The sequence below is a fragment of the Dermochelys coriacea genome, chromosome 4 (genome assembly GCF_009764565.3).
Source record: "Dermochelys coriacea isolate rDerCor1 chromosome 4, rDerCor1.pri.v4, whole genome shotgun sequence".
Lineage (NCBI taxonomy): Eukaryota > Metazoa > Chordata > Testudines > Dermochelyidae > Dermochelys > Dermochelys coriacea.
Genome location: NC_050071.1, coordinates 66,415,167 through 66,426,436, shown reverse-complemented (window position 1 = coordinate 66,426,436; position 11,270 = coordinate 66,415,167). Strand labels below are relative to the sequence as shown.

The following is an 11,270-nucleotide window of genomic DNA, read 5'->3' as shown; positions in this document are numbered from 1 at the left end:
GACCTCCTCCATCTCATGCACCAACTGAATAGAAAGATTCTGGCTCATCTTTGTATGGGGAAGAAAAGATCCAAAAGGACAATTATTTAAAGGTGTATGCTAAAATTTTAAAACATGTGTGCCCAAAGTTAGGCACCTGAATCAAAATGTAGATAAGTAAATGTGTGTGCTCAGCTCCTGTGAAAATCAGGCCACTTTTTTAGATGTCTAACTGTAGGCAGTGAGGATTGAAAATGATGGTTGCAGTTATGGGTTTTTTCCTACCTGTAGCTAGGATGCATTTAAATCTGTATATATAAATAAGAAGGAACTAAATTACATTGTTATGGGTTAGATTAAATCTCTTTGAAACTGGGGCAAGGAGTATAATCCCAACTCGTCATTTAAGATAATTGTAGAAGCTAATGAGCTGTTTTATATAGGTGAAAATAATAGTGGCTTCTACCTAACACAGGCACATGTTACCATCCAAAATAAAGGCACATGTGGGTGGAAGTGTTTTGCTGGCTATTATTATGTGTCGGTGAGAGAAACAGCAGCAAGCCAGAATCTTTACCCAGGTTCTTTGAATATTCACCTGATCCTGAATAAGTACATAATAAGTAGTGTACAGTGTAATATGTTAACACTTTATTGTAACTCAATAAAAAGTAAAAAAGAAAAAAAAAGATCAGAGAAGCTGATAAAGAAGTCAGAAAGGAAGCACCAGGTACAGTGGCAGAAGCACTGGTAGCCCAGCCCTGAGAGAGAGAGCGAGCGAGCTTTTGTGCTGAATGATGGTTGGAAAGAGGCTTGGAGCTGTGAGCAAGAAAACTATGTCATTATTTGATTTCTCCTGTGTTCAGGGAAACAGGACTTTGTACAATCTTTGTAAATAAACAAGATTGCATCAAAGTTACCTGATTCCCTCATCAATTTCTCCTCCTAATAGAAACAATCCTCAGGGCCCTGGACGTTAGCTAACTACTCAGATCAAAAAGAGTTACCGATCTGATTTGCCATACAGAATATTCTGTTTCTTTTATGATTTGGAAATCGATTCAGAACTTTTTTTTGGCATTTGCAAATGCTGTCACAATAAAACTCGTCATTTGGCTTTGCTCAAACAGTACATGTTGTCAGGATCTGCTGTTTCTGAAAATTCTTGCCTTTCAGGGCTTCCCCGAAATAGAAAGTTAATAAAACGAACTAACTACACAACAAAGAGCCTGCTATGTAGATAGGCCCCAGAAGCTGTTAGAGAGAAAGGATATTCTAAGTTTTATGACAACATCCTTTACTTGTATATGTTCCGCCCTCTCTTAAATTAATAGAACAGGGTTCGTTAAAAACAAGAACAAATACCCCCCTCTTACCCTTATTGCATAGCATGTAGATTTCTCACTTTTTAAATGGTAACAAATGCATGAGAGTTTCTGCAGATTTATGAATATGAGAATTTCACTAAGTTACCAGAACTATGTAATACAATTCTTACCACTGTCAAAGCCAGTAAACATAGAACCATAGCATCATAGACATGTAGAACTGGAAGGAACCTCAAGAAATCATCAAATCCAGTCTCCTGCGCTGAAGCTATACATTTCACGAGTTTCCATAAAAGCAACATTTTTTGTTTTGTTTTTGCCTCTAATTTGGGGGTGGAGGAGAAGGAAGATTTTTCCTTAAAGAAACTGATTGTGCTACTCAATGATTTCGTATTTCTGATTTAAATTTTTTGAGATTTTTCCTTGTGTGCAAATGAATGACACGACTTTGCCCATGTAATAAATTCATCCATTTTCTAAAAACCCATATGTATCATCAGGAAATTATACTCTCATATTAAAATTGCAAATTCTCTATTTCCAAGAGTAGCCATTTTTGCATGTGAATGCTAATATATTGGCAAATGTTCACAGCTCTGTTATTTAAAGTTGTGTGCTATATGAGCTGACATTTGACCAAAGTAACTTTATGTGCTTTGGTGCTAGAATTCAAACTAACAAAGTTAAAATGTAAATAGTCCTTCAGGCTTAAAGCTTCACCTTTGTTTGAAGAAAAGGCCTTTTGGATTTTATCAGAAATATAATGTTATTCAGAAGTGACCCTGCAGGGCAGGTGGAATTTTTAAGGTTCCACAATCGTAAGAAAATTGGAAGGTACAATTATCATATATTCTATTGCTGATTGAGGTGGATTTTCTTCTCACTAATGCAGTGTTTGCAGCTACTATCTCTTAAGGGAAAAAATACATTGAGGCTTGGAGAAAGAAATCACAGAGAGAGTTGGACAATTGACAAGTGGAAAATCTGTTGTGTAGAAGCTGCCAAAGAGTTCTAAAAACCTTCGGGAACTTTTGGCTGTCAGAGAGAATGAACAAGGCAAGGTGTTCAAATGATGAAACATCCTGGAAGTGCCTGTGGCAATGACAACCTGAAAATCTGTCCCTCAGATTACTCCTGTGTCTTGAAGGCAAAAATGTATTACATTGACATTTGTAACAGCCTCTCCTTCTTGCTTGCAATCATATATTTAGTTCCATCTTCTAAGCACTCTATTTTCCTAATTTCCATCTTTCTTCATCTGCCTTCAGATGGGTTTCTCTTGCACTAGCTGTAGCCCTGAGAGTTCCAATGAGACAGTGGAAAGCGCCACATGCCTGATGAATATAAGAATGTTTGTGATAGTCCAAGCTGGCATTAATGAAAATAATACTGACAGAAGAAAGAAAAGAGTGCATGATGACATTTGGAGCCTTTATGATAGGCTCAATAAGACTCTTTCCATTCTCATTCAAGCTGAACTTTTGACTATACTGTTTGTTTTATGTATTTTACTACTTTGGGGCCAAATCTTAAGGTCAGTGTATGCAGCAGTATAGAGCATGGGAGTCCCAGCATACCATAAAAACTGGCTGCAATAATTCTGGGGCAAGAGTCTCCTATGGAAGGTCAAGCATTGGTGTATAGCAGGGGCAGGGGACCCCTAACTGCTGTGCAGTCAGAAGCTGTGAAACTGCTTGTGAGGTGAGGCTCATATTTATATATGCATACTGCAACCGGAACAACCCTATGTTAGAGATGGTCAAAACTTTTGGATTTTTCAAAATTTTGACTTTTTTTGAAAGAGATTTTGTTGTTTATTTTACTGGTTGAGAGAGTGAAAATCATTTTAACCTTTTCTTTCTGCATATTTTTGACCAGCTGAACCCTGCATGTGTCCCAAGCAGACATGCCAAACCTGCACAAAAAAAAAGGGCAGAAATTGAGTTTGGTTTTGACTTAATTGGCTTGTGAGTTGCTTGTTGGCTAGTTTTGGGTTGTAGCTTGTTTGGCTTGTAGCTTGTTGTCTTCTACATCCAATACATTTCCACAAGTTTTGGTTTGATTAATCTGCATTTTCTAACAAAAATTTGTTCCAGTGAAAAATTCTCAATCAGCAACAGTGCTTATATTTCCACAGCTGTGGAACTCAGTTGTTACAAAAAGCTGTATTGGGCTTCACACAATGGACACGGACCCCAAGACTGATATTTGGTTCTTTGTTTGTTTTACATTTTGTTTTGTTTTATGTATGGAGTTAAAATTATTTTTTTAAAGAATCAAAAGGGTTTTGTAGCAGCAGATGTGAAAGGGTGTACAAACCCCACACTGACCAGGAAAAGGTTAACAAGCATCTGTGAGCTTAATCAGCCCTAGCCTGCTACCCCTGCATTAGGTGCTAGGCTTGTGGGGAGGAGTTAAAAGGAGAGAGCCCAGATCACCTCTAGATTGGCTGGGAAGAGAAGCAGGCTTCTAGCTTTCACTTTGAGTCAGGAACTGCTTGAAAAACTGCTGCCTGTCAGAGTCCCTGGGAGGGAAGGTAGGCTTGAAGTGAGATTATTGTAATGATGTGCTGCAGTGCTTTGTTTGTTGCTGGGTAAAGCTGATACAGGTGGTGCCTTGCCTAAAAGGGGTGACAGCCAAATAAAAAACTTGACTTGTGTACCTGACTAGTGATCTCCTAGTGGTTGTGATCCTGTCACACCAGGCTAATGAGACTGTGCAATATCTTAAAGCAAAATCCCCTGTGAGCTAGGTCTGAAATGTAAAATAAAGCATTTATGGTGTTTCTTTTAAAGTGACACTACTATATTGGCATTTTCTTTCTCAATAGAGCTGTTCACTTTGTGTATTCAGGCTTATTTATATATTTATATGTCCCCTATTACCATAGGATCTAAGCACCTTCCAAGAATGGTCATTTATTTCTATTTTTTTAAAAAGTCTCTTGATTCCTATTTTTAAGAGAAAAAGCTTGTTAGTTTTAATTGTGTGTGTTTTTAGTGTTTGTGAATAACTTACTAAGGAGAAGTCAAAGAGATGAGTTGTGATTTTTAGTGTGGTTAGCGTTCCTCTTTTGAAATTATGACTACCCTTCAGAATGTATATGGGAGCTCAATGCCTCCGAGGGTGAGGTGATGTCTTAGGTAGCTAGTACCAGTCCTCTGGAGAGCTTAGAATCTCAGCATAGAGATATTAAACTGGACTGTGTATCCATTAGTGTGTTAGTGAAGAGACTGAAGCATCAGGATGCTGTTTGTGTCAACCTGTGTTGCTAAGCAGAGAGGTTGCTATGATTTGCATAAGTAGGAGATGTTTCGAGGCATGTGGTCTCACTCCTAGTCCTAAGAAGTTGCATAATGAAGCCTGTGATATATGGTACCTCTGTAGTCAGAACTGTCCAATAGGATAGAGCATAGGCTTTTAGCCTATCATGGATGGATGCTTATTGGGCATCATAGCCCTCAGGAGACAACTTTTCCTATGTTCGTTCATTCCCCTTCACACTATCATCAGTTCAGTCTTGATTATGTTCAGCTATAGCAAGCTGCCCTACATCCAGGTTCTGATATTGGTTAGAGATTTGTAAAGTTGGGGATTGGTCGTATTTAACTTTTTGAAAAAGCATTTGGTGTTGCCTGCTGGTATTTCAGACTGTGATATCTCACCAGCTTTTTTTAACAGCCTTATTACAGAGGAAGAATAATATGAAGTAGAGGTTTGGGACTTGTGTGCAGAATGAGGGGGAGACCTGTAGTTTGTATGAATATGAGCTGCAGCTTAGCTTACTTACTTGATATAATTGTCTGATTATGCAGAATTAATTCAAAGGAGCTCCTAAGAATAGCAAACAGGAAACAAAATAATGGTCAGATAAGACACCTGCAGTTAACAACTTTAAGGGAGTTAAGATAACAGTGAGGAAGCTACTAATTGGAAGGATGCTATTTCCTGGTGCCAGCTGTTGGTTGGTTTTTTTTTTGTTTTGTTTTGTTTTTTGGCAAGGCCGGCGTCTAGATTCAAAAAGGCCAATGAACAGTTGAGAACCCTACCTAAAGAGGCAGGGTGGGGGTGAGTGGGCAACAGTTACTTGGGTGCCACAAGACACAGAGGCAGAGTGCTGCAGATTTTTTTCTCTAGCCAGCAATAGATGGGTTAAGTGGAACTTACCAAAATTTGCAAAGAAAGGATAATGTTTAGGTGAGACCAGATGTATACAGACTTCTGTTTTAACATATTTCTATGAATATGTACCTTTGGGAGAACAAATATAGTTTGTTTTGAAGGACCTGTTTTGAGTCACTTCAGTCAACTGCTGGTCACAGGGTCCTGAAGGAAAGTTCAGATGCCAAATACTGTTAGGTCTATTGATTATCATGAGTGGTAAATGGGGACTTTGTCACTGAGTCTGTGCGCCAATGTGGTAGGACTGCATAGTTCCACCTAGAAAGGAGTGAAGGTAGCAAAGTTTACCAGCAGGGCACATTCAAGAGGGACTGCAAAGTGAAGCTCACCCTCTGTGACCACCCAGTAAAAATCCACAGGTAAGGGTCTTAGTGGTGGAGAAACAGCTGCCTCTAATGAACCTGTGATTCAGAATGTGAAGAATCTCAGCCATTTCAATGCATCTCTGCACTGGGGTTGGAAAATAGCATCATTCATTAATCAAATGATGCACAGAGACCCAGCAGAATGAGTATGGCTAGGAGGTCATCATCCGCTGGTGCTGCAACTGCTGTCTCTGTATCCTGCTCTGACTTTAAGTCTGACCAGCATCAGGCTATTGGCATTTAAAGGGTGCTATTAGAAAAACAAAGTTTCTATCTTCTTGATTCTTTCCCTTAGAAAAGGGAGGATAAACATTGGGCAATAATTAGTTCAGCTCATGCAATGTGAACACAATTTTTAATCCTAACCTAACCCTCATCTTTACCTTGAATTGTATATAGAGGAACATAAAAACTGCACTTTACTTACCCAAATAATACACCTTTTTTGAGTCATGAGTGCTTGCAGTTCTCAAATTGTTCTGACTTGTTCTGACCAGCTTGGTGAAAAAGGGCATTTTTGACCATCTACCCTTTTTATTTTACTTCTGGGCTTCCTGATGATTTCCTGGCTGCTCCTCAACAGCTATTTTGTGTTGTCCCCAGCATCATTCTCTAAACAGAGGGAGAATGATCCAAATTCAAACACAGCTGTAGCCCCACCCATGAAGGCTCAGTATAGGAGAAAAAAAACAATCTCCCTCATGAGAGGAGCTCTCCCTATGGCCCCCAACTTCTGCCAATTCCCCCATCTTTTGCTGTCTGAAACTCCTGGGAGGGAGTCTATTTGCTACCCTCAACACAGAAGCAGCAAGCATTTCTGCCTTCCTGAGAGAGAGAGAGAGAGAGAGAGAGCGCGCACTAGGTAGAGGCAGCAGCAATGCTACGCCCACCAGAACAGGTGCAATAGCCAAATAGGCAACATCTCAACTAGAGGCAACCAACCACCCCATCAATCTCAGAGGGACAAATGGGTCCCTCTGCGAACAAACTGAGCCCAGAATGACGTCCAAGCCTGACAGAGGACAAGCAAATTCCCATTGAGGGTGAGTCAAGACCAGCAGATGTCAGAGGAGGATTCAAGCTCCACCATGGGCAAGCAAAGTTGAGCAAGGTTGAAGGCATAGGTGTCTACCTCATTTTGGTGTCTGTCTCAACTGGATGGAGCTTGGGAGAAGGCCAATTTTCCCCCCACACCACTGGGCTATTTCAAGCCTTGGGTACATGACTAGAAAGAACTCAGCTTAGTTTTTAAACGCCTGAGTGAGTTTTGCAGAATTGACTGCTGAGGAACAAAAATCTTCACCCTTTAAGACTGAGCAAATTTGAAACAGAATTGTGTGGAGACAATAAACATGGAGCCCCATAATGACACTTTTATAGTCACATTTCTGAGGGTAATCTCATTTTAATAAGATTTACAGACCAATTGGCTTCTTCAAGAACTTGCTGACAAGAATTTTTTTTTATTTCCAGTGATCTTGGATTTTGAAAGGTATTGCTGACTTCTGACAGTTTTGTTCTCAAGATGGAAAATGTGGGGGGGTTTCCTCTTAAATGATATACACCTTTCTGTATCTCTTGCCTTTAGTCATGACTGAGGGAAAAAGAGAACTGAGTTCCTTTTCATTGTGCTGCTTTCCTCAAGAATCTCTGAAGAGGTAATATTGAAATATGTCCTACTGAAAACATTTAGGTTTTCTTTTTGGGAGCACTCTCCTTTACAGAATATTGATATTCTTTTTGTGAGAGCAGGCTGCACCATTTCTCATTTCTAAAGAATGTATTTCAATTTCACAGATGGAATGCAGAATTCCAAAAGACTTCTTGCAGCATTTTTCAATACATATTGAGCCTTTTTTTTTTTAAGTTCTGATTAAGGAGCACATCTTTAACAGCAGGGGCAGCTAACTGGACAGTCAGGAAACTGCTTTTTAAATTGCATAAGCACAGAAAGCCAGCTATGAAAATGAATTGTGGAGCCTTTAAATGCTAATATATTTTATGCAGGACTGAAATCCAGCACTCCTATAAGAAAGAAACAACTGTTTCAGATAGTTTGCCTCATAAGTGATTATATTATGTTGGCCAAATAGTTCCATTAAAATGTATGAAATTCATTCAATATGTTAATGTTGACAAACACCCATCCAGTGTATCAATTCACTTATAACTTCCTTCTCATGCATATCTTGAAGTATTTTACAAAAAAGCACATAAGATAGGTGAAAAGAAAATGTCAGTGACCTACAATGAGCAAAGCAAGAGTAAGCAGACAGGTCCATTTTAACAAAACTAAATAGAAAAACCTTAAACTGTGATTTAAAGCATGAAAAAATGTGACAGACCTAATGTTGTTGAGCCAAATATTCTAAAGAATAAAAGTCCTTGTCCTGGCAGTTTAAGGGCCAGGTCACTAGCTGTAGATGAATGGGGGTATGTTTATATTGCAATTAAAAATCCTATGGCCATGCCAGCTGATTTGGGATCACCGTGCTTGGGCTAAGGGGCTGTTTAATTGCATTGTAGATGTTCAGCTCAGTCTGGAGCCTGGACTCCAAGGACCCTGTGAGGTGGGAGGGTCCCAGAGTTTAGGCTGCAGCCCAAGCCTGAATGTCTACACTACAGTTAAATAACCCCTTAGACTGAGCCCTCTGAGCCTGAGTCAGCTGGCACAGGCCAGCCTCAGTTGTCTAAAGGTAGTGTGGACATATCCTGGATGTTTCCTTAATGGGAGATGTATACTGGTATGGAGGAAAATGCTGTTAAAGTTAGGACTGAGACCTTCTCTAGCAAGCTAAGGTTTTTAGATGCAGTCAACAGCTTTGTTCATTACACTTACCACTGAAGCAAAGTGGCTATACTCTGGCAGATTTGCCAATTTTTACCTGATAGGGGCTTTCAGTACCAGATTAAAACCACCACCAAAACCTCCAAATTAAAAGGATTTGCAGTGGATTAGGCTGCTAGAGGCCACAGAAATTAAGGCATAGATGAGTCTCATTAAATGATATACTTTATTAACTCTATTAAATATCCATATTGCCTCTGTGTGAAGGAACCCAAATGATATTACACTTCTCTCACCACTGAAATGCAGCCAACTTTGGTGTGAAACACAACAGGTTAGGAGAAGGAGTGTGTGTGTTGTGTGGGGGGAAGAGGAGGGGAAATGAAAAAATCCCTCTGTTAAAACAATTATTTTTATTTAATGATTTTTCTAAAGTGCAGATTTTTCCTTCAGACTTAGCCATGTTTTTTATTACAAATTTGATGAATGAGAGAGTTGCTAGTATATATTTAGCATTCTTTTGTCAGCCACTGGGGAACTTGGTAATTTTGTTCTGTGTAAAGAAACATAATGAAAGTATAGACTCTATTATACAGAAGAATTTTGTAAAATGTGATTTATATGTAAATGCCATTAGCTTGATATTTTTGCAATTTTCTGGATGTCTATTTAGCTTCCACAAATAAATTTATAAAGTAATTATAACTGGATTGTAGTTACTAAGCATATTTCATACTAATATCATTATATAATGATATTGAATTATTTTAATGAACAAGGCACCTGTGCTTCTATGTGTGAATAAAAATTGGACTTTAGCTGGAGATTCATTCCCTTAAGGGATCAGACGACCCTTACAATGAAAAGAGGATCCTTCTCTTGGCCTCGTTTCTATCTCACAACCTTTGAAGTCCTGCTTCATAGCCTCAGCTAGAAGGATGGTGGAAAAATGGGTGGGTTTCCAATTGCAGCCGGTCTCCCTTATCCTGCCAGAAAGCTCACTTTTAAGTTACTTGAGGCAAAAGGTAGTCTCTCTCTCTATGAAATTAAGTGAGCTGTGAATCTCGGCCCCTGCAAGCTCTGAAAAGAGGGACCAAGATCCTAGAAGAAACTTTACTTCTGATAAATTCAATGCCAGAAAGAGATTTGTTAGACCTCATTAGCACTGCCTTTAGTATAGCAGGTATGTTTGTTGCCTAGCCCACACTTGCTTTCACTCTCCCTTGATACTGTTAGCCCACATGCCCAACATGTAAAAATGTTTAGCTTTAATATTCAGGCTGGAGACTGCATGATAAATTACATAAATTGGTGGGACAACAGATCCGCTGCATCACTGTTTAATTGAGGTTGGAATTAGTGTGCTGACACTGTCTGTTACTTGGCTTGGTTTATTTTTTTTATGGCCTGATTGAGAAAGTGATTGCTGAAAACTTGAACTATTTTGTTTATTTTAGTAGTTGATTTGGAAGTATAACCTAAATCTTCATCATGTATTTTATGAATTTACTTATTGCTATTTTAGTGGATTTTTTCCAACACAGCAATGGAACTCCTAAACCTTAATCAAGCCATCTAAAACACCTCAGTAAATGCAAGTTAAACTGACTCTGTGGCATAGTTCAGTGGAAATAAAACAGAAATGGAGTCACTTAATACCATAAAGAGCAGCCTGATGTGTGCTTAAGCTAAGCAGAAGAAAATGGGGGAAGAACAATACTAAGTGGTTTTTGTTTGTTTGTTTGTTTGTTTGTTTGTTTGTTTGTTAAACAAAAACAAAACCTGACAAGGAGAATATAGAAACAATAGGGTTTGGTTTTAGTTTTTAAATCACATCCCTTAATGGAGCTGGTTCACCACTTTGATCTTTGTGTTACAAAACTGGCATAAAACAAGCTCAATATATCAAAACTAAATCATAAAGCAAAGATCATGCTCAAGCCATCAATAGGAATTGCCAACCTAGATTAGAACCAGGTATTACCTAGTTCAGAATCCTCCTTCTGGCAGGGGCCAGAGCCAGGAGCATTACAGGAAGGTGCAAGAAATATGATTGTTCCACATCTGCCTACTTTGCATTAGTCTCCCATGAAGGTCTCAGCCTAATATGTAATAGTTGGAGATTGATTTAACTGCTGAAGCATGGGGTTTTGTATGCCTTCCAATTTTTTCGTTGAATTAATTGTTACAATTCTGAATATTCTTGGTCATAAATGTCCAAACTCTTCTTGAATCTTGCTAAATTTTTGGTTTCCATGCCATTCTGCGGCTATCAGTTCCACAATCTAATTACATTTTGCTTGAAAAACTAGTTTCCTTTATCTGTTTTGAATTTGCCATGTTTCATTTTCATTGAATGTCAACCTTCTCTAGACCATTCACTCTTCTATCATGTCAACTTTTACTCATCTCCTTTCTAAGATAAACAATCCCAATCTTTTCAGTCTCTCCATGTGAGAGTTTAGGCCCTTAATTGTTCTCATCATGTTTCACTCCATATTCTTTTTGAGATGGGATCAACAGTACTGCATGCTATTTCAGATGAAGGTTATACCATTGATTGATATAATAGAATGATTTCCACATTCTCTATTCCACCTCTTATACATCAGAGGTCCCCAATCTGTG

General features: G+C 38.7%; 1 long non-coding RNA gene across 1 annotated transcript in view; it reads left to right on the top strand.

Annotated features, from left to right (window-relative positions):
• Positions 1-3,762: 3,762 nt before the first annotated feature.
• The window catches only part of LOC122459861, a 70,039-nt gene continuing 62,531 nt past the window's right edge, over positions 3,763-11,270 (top strand). The window contains exon 1 of the long non-coding RNA XR_006280811.1: positions 3,763-3,843. This is a non-coding gene — a long non-coding RNA (uncharacterized LOC122459861). The remainder of the gene's footprint in view (positions 3,844-11,270) is intronic.